Genomic DNA, 18,162 nt, shown 5'->3' with positions numbered 1-18,162 from the left:
GCACTATGCGGTCCCACCAGTCCGTGCTTGTTTCACATGCCCAGAATCGCCGTTCCACAGCATCAACATGACCCATTGCCACCATGATGTTCACGGCGCGGGGTCCCGTGCTTTGTGAGAGGTCTGTGCCACTCTCAGACTTCATGTCTTCACCGCACCGCCGTAGCCTCCTTGCCCGATTTCTCAGCATCTGCCTCTGGAAAAGGTGGATGATAAGGTGCGAGGTGTTGACAACAGCCATAACTGCAGTGATGGTCGCAGCGGGCTCCATGTCGCAGTGCTGTGGCGTCCGTGCTGTCACTCACCAGAAAAGTGTGCGAAGTGATTGCCCGCCGGTGCTTTCAGGGAGGGAGGGCAGAAGTGATGGTTGGATGACGACAGTTACCCAAAACCACCCTCGACACATTTTTTTCCCCAGAAGTCACTGGGGGCTCGACCTAGAATTCCAATGGGCAGCGGGGACTGCGGGAACTGTGGGATAGCTGCCCACAGTGCACCGCTTCCAATGTCGATGCTTGCCCCGTTAGTGTGGACTCACACAGTCGAATTACTGTCCTTAGTGTGGATACACACGTTCGACTTTGTAATATCGATTCCACATATTCGATTTAAGTACAATCGAACTACTCTCGTAGTGTAGACATACCCTTAGATACCATTTGACCCTCTCTTCTGTGTTAAAAGGCAGAGCTGCTTACACTCAATTGAGAGCCTTTGTTTCTGTTCTATGATTATTAGAGCTGAATATCTGACAAGCAGGTCTAGGGCCTGAGCCTTAGTCTTAGAGTGGGGCAGCGCTGCAATGGAAGATCAGTGCAGAGGCTGCAGTAGCTAGCAGTGCGGTTCCTTGCTACTCATTGAAATACTAAGCTGGGCTAAGTGTTGTAACCCCAGAATGTGGCATCGCAGACGTGGCAGTGAGTGGCAGAGAAAACAGCAGCAGCAGTGAGCAGTGGCAAATAGCAGCAGAGATTGCAGCAGTGAGCCAGTTGTAGAGGTGCGTGGCAGCACAGACATTGTTCAATGCCCCTCCCTGCCTTTTCAGGCGTGGGAGGTGAACCCACGTGAACTACCTCTGAACTCTGGGTCTTGGCTGACCAAGGACAGCCAACTGTGAGTGGGGTGCTACAGAGGAAGAAGGAATGATGTGTTAAAGAGACATTCGTTCATTGGATTTTCACACAGCAAGGTGGGAAACTGAGGCACAGGACATTGCCTAGTTCACTATGAGGTAGGTATTTGCTTATGGTTACATGCTTTTGAATCATGACTGTGGTGTTTTCCCCAATCAATGCTGGGTTCCTTTTTCTTTTTAAAAATCATTTCTTTTGTTTTACACAGACTCAGTGCTTGGGAGTGGGGAAGTATTACCTCTTAGAGGCGCCCAGGGGTGATGGTCAGTTTTCCCAGTTTTCTGGGGGCGGGCTCAAGCTGGTTCTGTTTTGTATTGTTAAGAGGAACCCTGAGATATTGAACTTGGCCCTGGTTGTTGCCGTCACTGCCTGGCAGAGGGGTTAGAGTGTTAAAGATGGTAATAACTGCCCCCACTAGCTAAGGCTGGTTCCCCACTGGGCGGTGGTGGTGAATTACACTGTCATGGCAGTGGTGCTGGAAAGAAGGTGTGAAGTGAAGAGGGTGAGAAGGAGATGAAGGGAATATCTGAGAGGGAAGTAGTGCGAGGCACTGATGGCAGAGATGCACCATGGGTGACATTGTGCGGGGCCTTGACAACTAGGATGTGGGAGCTGAGGGAAGCCAGCCTAGAGCCAATGGCTGGAAGCTGACCCCCCTGGGCACATTCAGACCAGAAATCAGGTGCAAACTAAACATTTTTAGTGAAAACCAGGAGTATTCAGGGGCCTTTGACAAGGTGCCACACAAGTGGCGCTCACAGTTATCATGGGGGAGAGGCAAAGTGTTGTCATGGATCAGAAACTGGCTAGTAGAGAGCAGACGAAGAATGAGAATAAACCATCAGTTTTTATCATGGCCAAAGATTAACGGCTGGGCCTCAGGGAGCTGTCCTGGGTCCAGGGTTGGTCAGTATATTCATTAATGACCTGGAAGAGGGCAAGAGGGCAATCTCTGCAGAGGTTAGTTAGTTAGTATGTACCCATTACACCTCTAGTTGTTTAGGGCAGCGATGAAGCTCCTCCACTCCTGTCTGTTTCTGGCAAGTCTTTCAATGGTTCCCCAGCTGTGCCCCAAGTTTTTCAGCTCAGCTTCCACAGCTCTTCGCCATGTTGTTTTTGGGTGGCCTCGTTTTTGCTTGCCTTCAGGTGTCCATCTTATTGCTACTCTGGTGATGGAATCAGTTTCCATCCGAAGCACATGGCGAACCCATCTCCCACGCCTCCTGGTATTGATGGTGCTCATATCCTCTTGGCTGCACTGTGTGAATAGGTCTTTGTTTGAGATTGTTCTGGGCCAAAAGTTATGGAGGATATGTCTGAGGCAGGTTGTATGGAATTAAGTTTGGGCATGTCATACTTGTCCCCAGCATTTGTATTTGCGTTTGCGTCTGCAGAGGACACAAAGTTATTTAGGTTAGTCAGAACTGGAGAAGGCTTTGGCGCACTTCAGAGACCTGATTCAGTCGGGTCAATGGGCAAAACAATGGAAATGAAATTAAGTGATGATAAATACACACATCGGGGCAGACAATTTAAACTACCCATACATCTTATGGTGATCCCTATTAACGGTATCAACCCAAGAAAGGGACCCGGGGTGTCACTGGAAACAGCTCAGTGGAGACTTCTGTTCAGTGTGGCTCTTCTCAAACAATCTAACAAAATGTTTGGCTGCACAAGAAATGGGCAGGAGAATGATACAGAGAATATTCTAATGCCTTTATATAAATCAGTGGTGTAGCCACACCTGGATGCTGTGTGCAGCAATGGGCACACCTCTCACACAGGACAGTGAAGGATCAGAGGGGGCTCAGAGAAGGGTTGTGCAAATGATCAAGGGTTTGCAAAACTCTCTCTGAAGAGAGATTGAACAGACTGGTGCTATTCAGTGCTGTGGGCTGTTGTTACTGCTGTCAGGTTGTTACGGCTGATCCGTGCTGCTGTTCTTGGAGCTCCGATGTTAGCTGCTTGAGCAGAGGATGCAGATTGCGGATTCACCAGACCTCGATGTAATTCATGAGAAAGACCACAGGGTCGGGTCAGTGATGAAGGTGCTTGGCCAGGTTTATTGTTGACAAAGCATGGTACTAGTGCCTAGGGCCGGTGCAAGGATATTTTGCACCCTAGGCAAAACTTCCACCTTGCGCCCCCCCCACACACATCGGTTCATTGAGGGGCAAATCCCAACAAGCCTTTATAGACCCCAGGGGCCAGGCTGCCCAGGGTCCAGCCATGCCCAAGGGCTGCTCCCCAGACCAGGTTCCCCCCCCCCCGCCCCCTGAATTCCCCTGGAGGGTGCACAGTCCCCTGGCAAGCCCTCTCCATCCCGGCGGCCCCCGCCCCGAGTCCACTCACTGGCTTTGCGGGGTTGGGCCGCTGCAGCAGATCGGCAGGGAGGAGCTGCCTTCCAGAGGCACCAGAGAGCCAGAGCGCCTGCTTGCGGGGGCAGTGAGCCCCAGCCATGGAGGAGCGGGCACAGTGCAGGGGGGCAGCAGCCCTGCAAAGGCGGCAGCGCGGCTAGCGGGGAGCAACCACGTCCCCAGCCCCTCCTGACCAGGCTGTGGCACGGGGCTCCTGCAGGCTGCAGTGGATGCATGCGGGCGCTGGCCCCCCATGTGTCCCTCGGCTGCCCCCTCGCTGTGCTTGGGCTCTGCGGTTCCCAGGAGTGTGAGCCACCACCGCCGCTGCCCCTCCCAGAGCAGGCTCAGGGCCCCATGCCCCGGCGGCTTACATGCCTGGGAACCGCAAAGCCCGAGCGTGGCGAGGGGGGAGCTGGGGAGCACATGGGGGCCACCGACCGCATGCATCTGAGGCAGCCTGCAGGAGCCCCCGGGGGGGGGCGCGCCAGGATGCAGCCTGGGCAGGAGGGGCAGCGGGCGCGGCTCCTCCCCGCTAGCGGTGCCACTGCCTTTGCAGGGCTGCTGCCCCCCTATGCCGTGCTGGCTCCTCCATGGCTGGGGCTCGCCCTCCCTGCAAGACGATGCTCTGGCTCTCCGGTGCCTCCGGAAGGCGGCTCCTCCCTGCCGAGCCAGGGCACTGCTTTTTTAGGGTTACCATATTTCAACAATCAAAAAAGAGGATGGGGGGAGAGCCCCACCCAAGCCTCGCCCCCATCCACTCCCTCCCACTTCCCACCCCCCTCAGAAACCCCAACCCCCCCTGCCCCTTGTCCCCTGATTGCCCCCTCCTGGGATCCCTGCCCCTAACTGCTCCCCAGGACTCTCCCCACCTAAGCCTCCCTGCTCCTTGTCCCGACTGCCCCCTCCTGAGACCTCCCCACCCTAACTGCCCCCCTAGGACCCTACCCCCTACCTGTCCCCTGGCTGCCCCAACCCTTATCCACACCCCCGCCCCCAGACAGACCCCCGGGACTCCCACGCCCCATCCAACCACTCCCTGCCCCCTGACAGCTCCACCCCCCAGAACTCCCGACACATCCAACCCTCCTCCTGCTCCTTGACTGCCCCCCGGGACTCCACTTACCACCATGACGCTCCAGCTGTTGGCTCCACGTGGAGCCAAACCAAACAAGCTGCCGCGCACATAACCCCTCCCCCGCAGAGTGCTGTGACGCGACGCTGAGGCGGGGAGGGGGAGCGGGAGAGGGACTCTGCCTGCTGGAGGCCAATGGGAGCAGCTAAATCAGGCCCGGGCACCCAATCAGCCGTGCTGCACTCTGCGAGGGGAAGGGAGGGGAGGGAGGAAAAATCCCAGACGCCCCCAACCACTTGGTGCCCTAGGCGACCGCCTATAGGCGCTACAGGTTCACTAACACATGTATGCCTGTGTCATGCTGCCTAGTATGGGTAACATCTAATAGTGTCAATCTAGGTCAGACTGTCAGAAAACAGGGCAGGAACCCAAACTCATGGTGTACTCTATCATAAGATTTTACCAAGCCAGTAACAAATGAGTGCTCCTGAATCACTATACTAGTTTATAATGGAGCAGCAGACAGTCCCCTTCAGGCTCTGTAGTTCCTTATGTATCACCCAGACAAACCAGACTTTATGATGAAAGGTTATTAAAACCAGAATTCATCACACATTACGTTCTTTCATCCCCAAAGATCTAGTCACTTACCTTAGGTCAAAATATATTCCAGATCTCACCAAAGACAATGATGATAGCCAATTTCTTTAGTAATTAACACTAAAAATGTATTCGTTAAGAAAAGAAATGAGAGTTAATAAATGGTTAAAGCAGACAGAATACATTACAGTTGGATCAGAAGATATAGTTTAAAATGATAGCAGGGATGTTAAATCTGCTAGTTCCTATAAGTCTCAGAGACTTATAGAAACTGGGTTGCCAAATAGTTTTGGGGACCATAGTCCTTTTCTTTAAAATTTCCCATTGTTAGAATTCATCGGCCCATAGATGGGATAGGAAAGAGGTGGCCAGGGACCTTTGTTATCCCCTTTCATATCTTGACCCCTTTTGCTGGAAAAATACTTTCTGTGTCCTGGGGTCATGCTGTCCTATAACATATAGGCTTTGCCATCAATCATATAGTAAGGCTACTATTTTGTCATGGAGGTTGCGGAAGTCATGGAATCATGGACTTCCAGCGACCTCCATGACTTCAGCCCTGGTGGCAGCTGGGACCCCAGAGCTCCAATGCACCATGGACAGCGGGGGGATCCCCAGATCTCCCAGCCACGGAGCTCCAAGATGCCACAGGCAGTGGGGGCAACTGCAGGGCTCCAAACCACCACTGGCATTAGGGGATCCCTGGGAGTCCAAGCAGGGCCCCGCAGCTGCCTAGTCACTTTGAGCGGTGTAGAAACCCCATCACTGTGAGGGTCGGGGGGAGCCCAGAGCCCCAGCAGCCATGGGCTCTGGAGCCTTCTCCCTCCCCATTTTGTCATGGATATTTTTGGTAAAAGTCATGTCCAGGTCACAGGCTTTCGTGAATTTTTCTTTCTTACCCATGACCTGGCCGAGACTTTTACTAAAAATATCAGTGAAAAAATCTTAGCTTTAGTCATAACATAAGAGTGTAAGAATGGCCATAATGGGTCAGACCAATGGTCCATCTAGCCCAGTATCCTGTCTTATGACAGTGGTCAATGCCAGGTGCCCCAAAGAGAATTAACAGAACAAGTAATCATCAAGTGATCTATTCCCTGTTGCCCATTCCCAGCTTCTGGCAAATAGAGGCTAGGGACATTTCAGAGCATGGTTTTGCATCCCTGCCCATCCTGGATAATAGCCATTGATGGATCTATCCTCCATCAGCTTATCTAGTTCTTTTTTGAACCCTGTTATAATCTTAGGTTTCAGAGTAGCAGCCGTGTTAGTCTGTATCCGCAAAAAGAACAGGAGTACTTGTGGCACCTTAGAGACTAACAAATTTATTTGTTATAATCTTGGCCTTCACAACATCTTCTGGCAAAGAGTTCCACAGGCTGACTGTGCATTGTGTGAAGAAATACTTCCTTTTGTTTGTTTGTTTTAAACCTGCTGCCTAGTAATTTCATTTGATGACCCCTAGTTCTTGTGTTATAACAAAGAGTAAACAGCACTTCCTTATTTACTTTCTCCACACCAATCATGATTTTATAGACCTCTGTCATATCCCCCCCTTTTCCAAGCTGAAAAGTACCAATCTTATTAATCTCTCCTCATATGGAAGCAGTTCCATACCTCTACTAATTTTTCTTGCCCTTTTCTGAATATTTTCCAATTCCAATATATCTTTTTTTTGAGATGGGGAGACCACACCTGCATGTACTAGTCAAGATGTGGGCATACCATGGATTTCTATAGAGGCAATATGATATTTTCTGTCTTATTATCTACCCCTTTCCTAACGATTCCCAACATTTTGTTTGCTTTTTTGACTGCCACTGCAGATTGAGTGGATGTTTTCAGACTCCAAGATCTCTTTCTAGAGTGCTAACAGTTCATTTAGACCCCATGTTATATGTATAGTTGGGATTATGATTTCCAATGTGCATTACTTTGCATTTATCAACACTGAATTTCATCTGCCATTTTGTTGCCCAGTCACCCAGTATTGTGAAATCCCTTTGTTACTCTTCACAGTCTGCTTTGGACTTAACTATCTTGAGTACTTTTGTATCATCTGCAAATTTTGCCACCTCAGCTTACTCCTGTTTCCAGATCATTTATGAATGTGATGAATAGAAATGGTCCCAGTACAGACCCTGCAGAACATCACTATTTACCTCTCTCCATTCTGAATACTGACTATTTGTTCCCACCTTTTGTTTCCTATCTTTTAACCAGTTATTAATCCATAAGAATGTGATGAGTTGGCAGGGCCAGATTAACTCTCCTGTGATCCCAGGGCTATTAGATTTTGTGGGGCCCCTGTATACAAGACTTTTTCCTGGGAGGGAGTTTGGTGCAGGAGGGGGCTGGGGCAGGGGTGCAGGAGGGGGATTCTGATCTGGGGCAGAGGGTTGGGATGAAGGAGGCAGTGCAAGGTGCAGGCTCTGGCCGGGAGGCGCTTACCACAACCAGTGGAGCAGCAGCACTCAGACTGCCTGCCTGCCTGCCATAGCCCCCTGCCGCTCCCAGATGTGGCTGGCTGCTAGCACATCTCTGCTGCCCCTGGGGGAAGGGAGGCAGCGGGTCTCCGTGTGCTGCCCTCACCTGCAAGCACTGACCCCGTAGCTCCCATTGGCTGGTTCACCCCAATTCCCTGCTCCAGCTCCCTCCTGCACCAAACTACCTCCCAGGAAAAAGACTTACATAAACAAGAAGTAAATTTATTAACTATAAAAGGAAAATTTTAAGTGATAATATGGGATAGCAAACAGACAAAAGCAGATTACTAACTAAATAAAACAAAACACGCATCCTAAGCTTAAGGTCTTAAAGAGACTAGTTTCAAGAAGCACAGTCTCTCAAAGGTGATGAACTATTCGGCAATATCACTGGATTCATCATACTGTGGGTATAATCATTCCCATTTGTGGATTTTTGAGGCAGTACAACCAGCTGCTGAAGGGTTTTGTCTCTTCCACTCCATTACAGCCAGTTCATGCTTCTGGGTCTCAATGTGGGCCTGTATTTCTCTGTCTTTTAATTCCAGGGCTTGCTGCTTTTCTTCTTGAGATGTTTGTTGGGCTAACCTCTGGGCTTTCATGGCTCTTTTGTGAGCAGCCTTCTCCCTGGCTGCCTCTACTTCTTTGAGCCTCATTTGAAACTCGCGGTCCTATGCCTTCTCTTCCGCTTCCAGTCTGCCAGCTATAGTTTTGTAGCTGCCTCACTGGTAGTCATTTCCCCCCCCTTTCTTGTGCTTATTTCCCTCACCCGAAATAAACAAACAGAAAACAACAAACCAGTAACCACTTTGTCTGTTCTCCAGCCACTACATTCAAAACTCACTTAAAATCACTTCCAGTGTCTCAAAGCTGTGCACAGATCCTGCTCGACTACACCAGTGTGATGGGTTCGGTCACAGAAACCCCCTTGTGACTGTCACCTGTTGTGCTGAAACTACATCTGAGCCTGTCTTCCCTGCCAGCTTGGGACTCCAGAACTCTGCCTTGTTGAGCCAGACATGCTAGCCTGCTGCACTACAGACCCAGGGTCTGAACCACGCCCCCAAAGCTGCAGACTTTAATCAAAAACTGCTCAGCAAGTCAACTATCTGCAGCACCCAGACACCCAGTTCCCAATAAATCAGTTTACCCTCTATAAGCTTTATACAGAGTAAAACTCATAAATTGTCCACCCTCTATAACACTGATAGAGAGATATGCACAGCTGTTTGCTCCCCCAGGTATTAATCACTTACTCTGGGTTAATTAATAAACAAAAGTGATTTTATTAAGTATAAAAAGTAGGATTTAAGTGGTTTCAAGTAATAACAGACAGAACAAAGTAAGTTACCAAGCAAAATAAAGCAATAACACACAAGTCTAAGCCTAATACATTAAGAACCTGATTACAGATAAATCTCACTCTCTGAGATGTTTCAATAAGCTTCTTTCACAGACTAGACTTCTTCTTAGTCTGGTCCCAATCCTTTCCCCTGGTACAGTTCTTGTTAGTTCCAGCTCAGGTGGTAATTAGGGGATTTCTCATGACTGGCACCCCCTCTGTTCTGTTCCACCCCCTTTTATAGCTTTGGCACAAGGCGGTAATCCTTTGTGTCTCTCTGGGTTCCTACCCTTCTTTCTAAATGGAAAAACACCAGGTTTAAGATGGACTCCAGTATCATGTGACATGTTCACATGTCCTGTGAAACTTCATTACTCACTAGGTGGCACCCAGGTATACAGGAATGCTTACAAGTAAAGAGAGCCATTTACAACCAATTGTCCCAGTTAATGGGAGGCATCAAGATTCCAAGCCGCCATTAATGGCCCACACTTTGCATAGTTACAATAGGACTTCAGAGTAATACTTCATATTTCTAGCTTCAGATACAAATAGGATGAACACACTCAGTAGATTATAAGCTTTGTAATGATACCTTACAAGAGACCTTTTGCATAGCGCATATTGCAGTTACAGTATATTTACACTTATAAGCATATTTCCATAAGCATATGGAGTGCACAGTCACATAGATGGAATGTGAGGATGTGACTTCCTGCTTCTCAGCTAATGGCTGCTGCTTGGCTGCTCTTTTAATCTGTCTGCAAACGAAGGCCTTAGGCTTTAGGCCTTACAATATGGCTGCAGACAAAGGCCTTATCCTTACAGCTCAGGCTCTGAAGCCCAGGATGGAGCCGGGTCTGCCCCTCTGAGCGCACGAAGAGACATGGTCTGTGTCCATGACCCCTTCACCCCATTCCTGGGACAGAGAACAGAAACCCCACGGCCCCTCCCTTCACCCCTCAGGGCAGAGGAGCAAGAGCTCTCGGCCTCCTGGGCAGTGGGGCCTCCCAGCACTGATTCCTGTGTCAGCATGAAAGTGTTTCCACCTGGAGAGCTCTGCACACCTGGCAAATACACAGATGTTCCCATGGCATAGGCACCGACTCCATGGGTGCTCTGGGGCTGGAGCATCCACGGAGAAAAATGGTGGGTGCTGAGCACTCACTGGCAGCCCCACCAATCAATTCCTCCCCCTCCCCCCAGCACCTCCACCCATCAGTGGCCCCGATGATCATTGCCTCCCCATCCCTCCTTCCCTGCGCCTCCCGCGATCAGATGTTCAGTGTAGACGTGTCAATGGGGGAGGGCTTCTTCCAACATAGCTACCAGCTCTCAGGGAAGTGGAGAAGCCCTCCCATTGGTGCAAGTAGCATCTTCACAGAAATGCTACAGCAGCACAGCTGTACCGCTGCAGTGTTTTAAGTGTAGACTAGCCCTAAGAAAGCTCCCAGTACACATGGTAGATTCCCAACCAGCCACAGCAACAATAGGGGAGTGAAGGTATTTTTCGGAGAAAACTCACAAGCAATTCATTTTTTCAGGTGGAAAAAACCCTGGCAGGAAGCTGTCAGGCCTCCCCTATGTGATCTAGAGAATCACAAAAGGAAGCAGCTCCCAGCTATTCTTTTCCTTTCAGGTCACCTTTAAGGAAAGACCATTTTTCAAGTACTAGACACTCATTTCCAACTGCAGATTTTGCTGTTTTCTCTCTAATTCTTCCAATTGGAAATAAAATCCCCATGGATATCACCCCTTTTCCTCTGGTTATTAAATACTGATGTAAAATCCTCTACAGCGAGAAGAACCTTGTCCCCACTGGAGACTGCCCAGCCCCAGCTGCTGTCTCCCCGACCAAATCCAGCTCCCCCCAACGTATTCTGCATTGTAATTGAAATAAATATATTTTAAAATGTAGAAAAACATCCAAAAATATCCAAGAATATTGGTATTCTACTGTTTAACGGTGCGATTAATCATGGTTGATTTTTAATTTTTTTATTAATTTCATTTTTTGAGTTAATCGCACAAGTTAACTGCAATTAATCAAGAGACCTAGTTTATAACAGTGACCACACCAGTAGAGAGCAGTGAGGGATCCATCCTTTCTGACTGCTCTCACTGTTGATGCTAGAGCACCAAGTGTGGATGTGCTCTACCGACAGAAGGAGCATAGTGTGAACATGCACAAGTGATGTAATAATATTAATGTAACCCTTCTGAGTTGGCAGCAACAAGGGCTGGGTTCAGTATCTAGGGGTTCCGTTTCAATAATGCAATGCAAAACCGGCTCGAGCCCCCACCCTGGGACCTGGGACAATTACATACCACCCCCCCCGGCGCCTCTTGGAGGCAATACTTCCCCTCTCGCAAGCACGCTGTCTGAGTGTAGCCAAAAGCCTTTTAATAAAGGAGGGAAACAATGTGGCATTATGTTGGGGAAACACCACAAACAGGATTCATAACAGAAACTATGAGCAGAAGACCCACCTCCAAGTAAGTTTGGCAGTGTCCTTTTCCCCTCAGGGTCTTAAGTCCAATCACCCCAAAGTCCAACAACCCCAAAGTCTCTGTCCCTGGTCAGTGCCGCCACAGAGTTCAAAAGTTTATCTGCAGAGTTTTACCCCCCCAGCCTGGGCAGAAATGGGGAGGGCACACAGGATGTTAAGGGGCACCTTACGTGGTCCGAGGCCAACTGCCCCACCTCTCCGTGGAGTTCTGCTGCAGCCTTCACCACGAATGGCTCCGCTCCTCCAGCCATCCCTGCAAACTGCTCCGTTCTGCTCCCCGTTCCATGGGCCGCTCCAACCGTCCCACAAACTGTTGAGCTCTGCCAGCTGCTTAGCAATATATCATCAGGCTTCCCCCACTGGTTAACACAGCACTCAATGATCTCAGCTCAGCAACTTTAGCTCTTTTAGTGATTTCAGCTTGTAGTAGGGGAGCCCCAGTGTTGGTACACCATTGGCCCAAAGTGAATTCAGTTCAGCAACTTCTAGCTAGACTCCTAATGGAAGCAAACTTAGCTCTGCTATTCAGCAGTGGAGAGAAGAGGTAATGCAATTGGTGTTCCAGGCCCTCAAAAGGGGGGGGGGCAGGGCTATACCATCCAGTACACATACCTGTCCCCAACCTCTCTCAATTCACTGGGTTTTGTAACTCATGCCCCTTGTCTAGCGAGTGCTACTTAGTTACTGGTGAGTCCCTCTGTCATACAACAGTTCCACTAGCCTTGATTCACAGAATCAGGGTAACAACACTTTATTCTTCCTGCCCCAATAACAGAGAAACTGGGGATCCCACACCAGCCAAAGTAACCACTTTCAGTTGTTGTCCCAGGTTAGGCGGGTGGGTGTGCCTATGCAAACAAGATCAGCCCCTGAAGTTCTTTTCCACCCTTGCCATAATTCACCACCAGATGTCAGGGTAGAGCTTATCCTGACTCTGCTTACATTAACTTGTGTCGACAAAACTCTGTAGTGTAGACAAGGCCTAACACACATCCCAAGAATCTTTCTAGCAGCTGGAAGAAAGTATAAAAGAGGGAGAGTGACATCATCACTTGGCCTCTTTCCCCCTCTCAACACCTGGAAGAATATCTGAAATACAAAGACTTTGAACTGGGAAAGTTTGGTCCCAGGCTGGGCTGGAATCCTGTCTGTGTTTTAAGGAACTGTAACCTGCTTGTACCATCTGTTACGGTGAGACATTGCTTGATTCAAAACTTGCTTAGTTTTTGAAAGTCAGAATTTAGACTGCATTTCTATTTTTATTTCTTAGGTAACCAACTTTGATCTCTATGCCTGCTACTTATCACTTAAAACCTACCTTTCTGTAGTTAATCTATCTATTTTATATTTTACCTAAACCAGTGTGTGTTTGGTTGAAGTGCTTGGGGGAATCTCAGCTCAGATTACAAATGCTGGTGCATATCAGCCCCTTTGATGATAATGTCAGAGTTGTTTCTGAGGCTGTGGATGGCGTTGTGTTCTGCATGGCTGAGGTTATGGGGCAAGTGATGCTGTTCACAATTTCAGCCTGTGCACGTCCGTGGAAGCACTCTGTGTAGAAGTCTAGTCTGTCATTTTGACCGTCAGGAGGAGTGCACGCAGAATTCTTCTTCTTGTAGTGTTGGTAGGAGGGTTCCTGTGGGTCAGTGCACTGTTCAGTGGTGTGTTGAAAATATTCCTTGAGTCAGAGATGGTGAAAGTAGGCTTCCAGATCATCACAGAACTGTATCATGTTCGTGGGGGTGGTGGGGCAGAAAGAGAGTCCCCAAGATAGGACAGACTCTTCCGCCAGGCTAAGTGTGTGGTTAGATAGATTAACAATATTATTGTGTGAGTTAAGGGTACCACTGTTGTAGTCCCCTGTGGTATGTAGGAGTTTAGATAGTTTACTGTCCTTTTTCCTCTGTAGAGCAGTAAAGTGTGCATTGTAAATGGCTTGTCTTGTTTTTGTAAAGTCCAGCCATGTGGAAGTTTGTGTGGAAGGTTGGTTTTTGTATTAGAGTCTCCAGTTTTGAGAGCTCATTCTTGATCTTCTCCTGTCTGCTGTACAGGATGCTTATCAGGTGGTGCCTCAGTTTCTTTGAGAGTGTGTGGCACAATCACTCACCATAATTAGTGTAGTATGTTGATTGCAATGGATTTTTTACCTTCAGTCCATGTGGTATGATGTCCATCCATTTGCACTTGGAGAGGAAGATGATGTCTGTCTGTATCTGTGTGAGTTTTTTGATGAGGTTGAAGGAATTCCACTTCATACGGCTAAATTCAGTACCTTGCATGGTGTCAAGTATCAGGGGGTAGATGTGTTAGTCTGTATCCACAAAAACAACGAGGAGTCCAGTGGCACCTTAAAGACTAACAGATTTATTTGGGCATAAGCTTTTGTGGGTAAAAAACCCATTTCTTCAGATGCATGGAATGAAAATTACAGATGCAGGCATTATTATATTGACACATGAAGAGAAAGGAGTTACCTTACAAGTGGAGAACCAGTGTTGACAGTGCCAATTCAATCAGGGTGGATGTGATCTACTCCCAATAACTGATGAGGAGGTGTCAATAGCAAGAGAGGGGAAAATTGCTTTTGTAGTGAGCCAGCCACTCCCAGTCCCTATTCAAGTCCAAATTAACGGTGTTAAATTTGCAAATGAATTGTAGCTCTGCAGTTTCTCACGGAGGCATGATGGATGGGACGCATATTCCAATTCTGGCACCAGCCCACCTAGCCTCCGACTACGTTAATCAGAAGGGGTATTTCTCTATGGTTCTCCAGGCGCTTGTGGATCATCGTGGGCATTTCATTGACATTAATTCAGGCTGGCCCAGAAAGGTGCATGACGCATGCATCTTTCGGAACACTGGCCTGTTCAGGAAGCTGCAAGCCGGGACTTTTTTCCCAGATCAGAAGATCACCGTAGGGGAAGTCGAAATGCCCTTTGTGATCCTTTGTCGCTTTTTATTGTGATCCTTGGAGACCCTGCTTACCCTTTAATACTGCGGCTCATGAAACCCTACACAGGGAGCCTTGACAGCAGCAAGGAGCTGTTCAACATCAGGCTGAGTCGGTGCAGAATGACTGTGGAGTGTGCTTTTGGCCGTTTAAAGGCCCGCTGGTGCTCTCTATATGGGAAGCTGAACCTGGCTGATGACAGCATCCCCACGGTTATATCGGCGTGCTGTACTCTCCATAACATTTGTGAAGGGAAGGGTGAAAGATTCACTCAGGCATGGACCTCAGAGGTTCAAAACCTGGAGGCTGAATTTGAACAGCCAGAGATCAGGGCTTTTAGAGGGGCCCAGTGCGGGGCTGCAAGGATTAGGGATGCCTTGAGGGAGCAATTTGAGGCTGAAAGCCACCAGTAATGTCTGGTGCCCTGCCCGGGAGTGACGTGCAGTGGTTCCAATGTTAGTAGGAATCTGTGTTTGCTACATATGATACACTGACTTGCAGTGCCTGTTGCTTTCCCTGGCTAAGGTATCTTTATTATTGCATAAAGTAAAAAAGAATTTTTCTTTTAAAAAAATGTGGGTTTTTTTGGCTTTGCAAACATTCATTTATTGAAAAGAAACACAACTGCTTGGGAAACAGAAAGGGGAAGGGGGTGGGGTGGGGAACGGTACAATCACAGATTTGCATATGTTCTGTTATCATACTCAGCCTTCCTGTCTGGAGGGCTGTGCAATGCGTGCTGCACTTCAGGCTGGCTATACTGCATGGTGATGGGGGTTGAGTGCAGTGGGTAAAGGTTGTAGTTTTCAAGGCTGAGTGGTGAAGCTACAGGTGTTGGAGGCAGCTGGTGGTGATAAGAACCTGGATGTTGGGGAAAGTGGGTTGGAGGTGACATGGGGACACAAGGGAAAGAGTTTTGGGACAAGGGCTGCAGGGGGGGAGGGGGTGGCAGTGCTCCGCTTGCATGGCTACAAGCGCCTGGATCGAGTTTTCTTGGCGCTCTATGATACTTATCAGCTGCTCTGCTGGTGGAGCCTCCTTTCACTCTCCCGCCACTCCTGCACTTTTTTATTTTTATTAAGGGACTGCTGCATGACTTCATGCAGCATGTCCTCTTTGCTTCTACATGGCCTCTTCCTGATTCTTTGCAGTCTCTCGGCTGGTGATAACACGGACGGCTGAGATGTCAAGGTTGCATCTGTAAAGGCAAAATGCAACACTTAACAGAGGCAGCATTGTTCACACAAGACAGAGCAATGATTCCCCCATACTTAAGGAGGGCAAGCACAGTCTACACAATAGCATCATTTCCCCGTCCCAAAGCGAGCGCACATAAACCACGGGAGCCCCAAAATAGTGAGTAAGCACAGGGTCAAGGGGGACTGATTGTTTCATGGCTGTATTGTCCTCTGGGTTTCTGTGCCTTGGGGGGAGCCAACAGCTACAGGGCACCCCTATACTGAACACGGTTCCCACAGTTTCCACTGGAGTTCGTCCTGGAAGATATCTTGCTGCTGAGAGTGACCTGGGAAGCCAGGGAGGGTCTTCTACTACAATGCAGCTTACACCCAGGCCCATATGCAGCTTGCCTGTGTGCAGCAATGGTCCCCCCACCCCTCACGGCCCAGTGGCGCGGACATGTTAGCCTGACTGGGACAAGGACCACAGATTCCCAAGGAATTGCGCATTGTCCAAGTTCTGGCTGAGACCTTTGAAGAGATCACTGAGGCTGATTACCGCGATGTGAGAGATCACATCAACGCTCTATTCCGCATCTAGGCATGCATGCAGCCCTAACCTCTTTGCCCCAAGAGTCCGCACTGAATAACTTCCTTCACAAAATAAAAGTCACTTACCGGGCACCTCCTCTGGTGTTTGTCCTTCCCCAAGCACCGGCTGCCGTGACTGGCTACCTTCCTCCTGGCTTGAGAACAACTCCTGGCTGCATGCATCTAGGGATTCTGGGGTTTCTTCCTCCTCCTCAGCACCCTCGCTCCCACTTTCCTCCTCCTCCTGCCTTGTTGAACTGGGCTCTTAAGTGTCCATGGTGGTACTCGGAGTGGAGGTGGGGTCACCCCCCAGTATTGTGTCCTGCTTTTTGTAGAAACAGCAGGTCGCGGGGGCAGCACTGGAGTGGCGGTTTGACTCTCGTGCTTTGTGGTAGGCATTCCTACTGAGCCATTTGGAAGCCAGCACCCTGGTCACTGAGCACAGTGCAGTTAGAGGAGGAGAGACTGAGGTCTGGTCCACACTACGAGTTTAGGTCGACTTTAGCAGTGTTAAATCGAATTAAGCCTGGACACTTTCACACGACGAAGCCCCTTTTTTTGACTTAAAGGGCCCTTTAAACCGGTTTCTTTACTCCACCTCTGACGAGGGGATTAGCGCTAAAATTGGCCTTTGCGGGTCAGAATTGGGGTAGTGTGGATGGAATTCGACGTTATTGGCGTCCGGGAGCTATCCCACAGTGCTTCATTGTGACCGCTCTGGACAGCACTGTCAACTCAGATGCACTGACCAGGTAGACAGGAAAAGCTCCGCGAACCTTTGAATTTCATTTCCTGTTTGTCCAGCGTGGAGAGTACAGGTGACCACGCAGAGCTCATCAGCACAGGTAACCATGATGGAGTCCCAGGATCGCAAAAGAGCTCCATCATGGACCGAACAGGAGGTACGGGATCTGCTCGCCATATGGGGAGATGAATCAGTGCTAGCTGAACTCCATAGCAGTAAATGAAATGGCAAAATATTAGAAAAGGTCTCAAAGGCCATGAAAGACAGAGGCCATAACAGGGACGCACAGCAGTGCTGCGTGAAAATTAAGGAGCTAAGGCAAGCCTACCACAAAGCCAGAGAGGCAAACGGAAGGTCCGGGGCAGAGCTGCAAACATGCCGCTTCTACGCGGAGCTGCATGCCATGCTAGGGGGTGCAGCCACCACTACCCCAACCGTGTGCCATGACTCCGTCAATGGAGAAACATGCAACAGGGAAGCGGGTTCGGGGTTGGAGGAAGATGAGGATGAAGACAATGAAGATAGCTCACAGCAAGGAAGTGGAGAAACCGGTTTCCCCAACAGCCAGGATATGTTTATCACCTTGGACCTGGAACCAGTAACCCCCGAACTCACCCAAGGCATGCTCCCAGACCCTGAGGGCACACGAGGGACCTCTGGTGAGTGTACCTTTGTAAATATTACACATGGTTTAAAAGCAAGCGTGTTTAATGATTAATGATTAATTTGCCCTGGCAATCGCGGCCAGTACAGCTACTGGAAAAGTCTGTTAACGTGTATGGGGATGGAGCGGAAATCCTCCAGGGACATCTCCAGAAAGCTCTCCTTCATGTACTCCCAAAGCCTTTGCAAAAGGTTTCTGGGGAGGGCTGCCTTATCCCGTCCGCCATGGTAGGACACTTTACCACACCAGGCCAGTAGCACGTAGTCTGGAATCATTGCATAACAAAGCATGGCAGCGTATGGTCCCGGTGTTTGCTGGCATGCAGACAACATCCATTCCTTATCTCTCTTTGTTATCCTCAGGAGAATGATATCATTCACGGTCACCTGGTTGAAATGGGGTGATTTTATTAAGGGGACATTCAGAGGTGCCCGTTCCTGCTCGGCTGAACAGAAATGTTCCCCGCTGTTAGCCACGCAGTAGTGGGGAGGGGTGAAGGGATCATCCCAGAGAATTGGGTGTGTGGGGGGT

This window comes from Trachemys scripta, chromosome 14 (genome assembly GCF_013100865.1).
Source record: "Trachemys scripta elegans isolate TJP31775 chromosome 14, CAS_Tse_1.0, whole genome shotgun sequence".
Taxonomy (NCBI): domain Eukaryota; kingdom Metazoa; phylum Chordata; order Testudines; family Emydidae; genus Trachemys; species Trachemys scripta.
The sequence above is the reverse complement of the archived record's forward strand: the minus strand, read 5'-3'. Positions refer to the sequence as shown.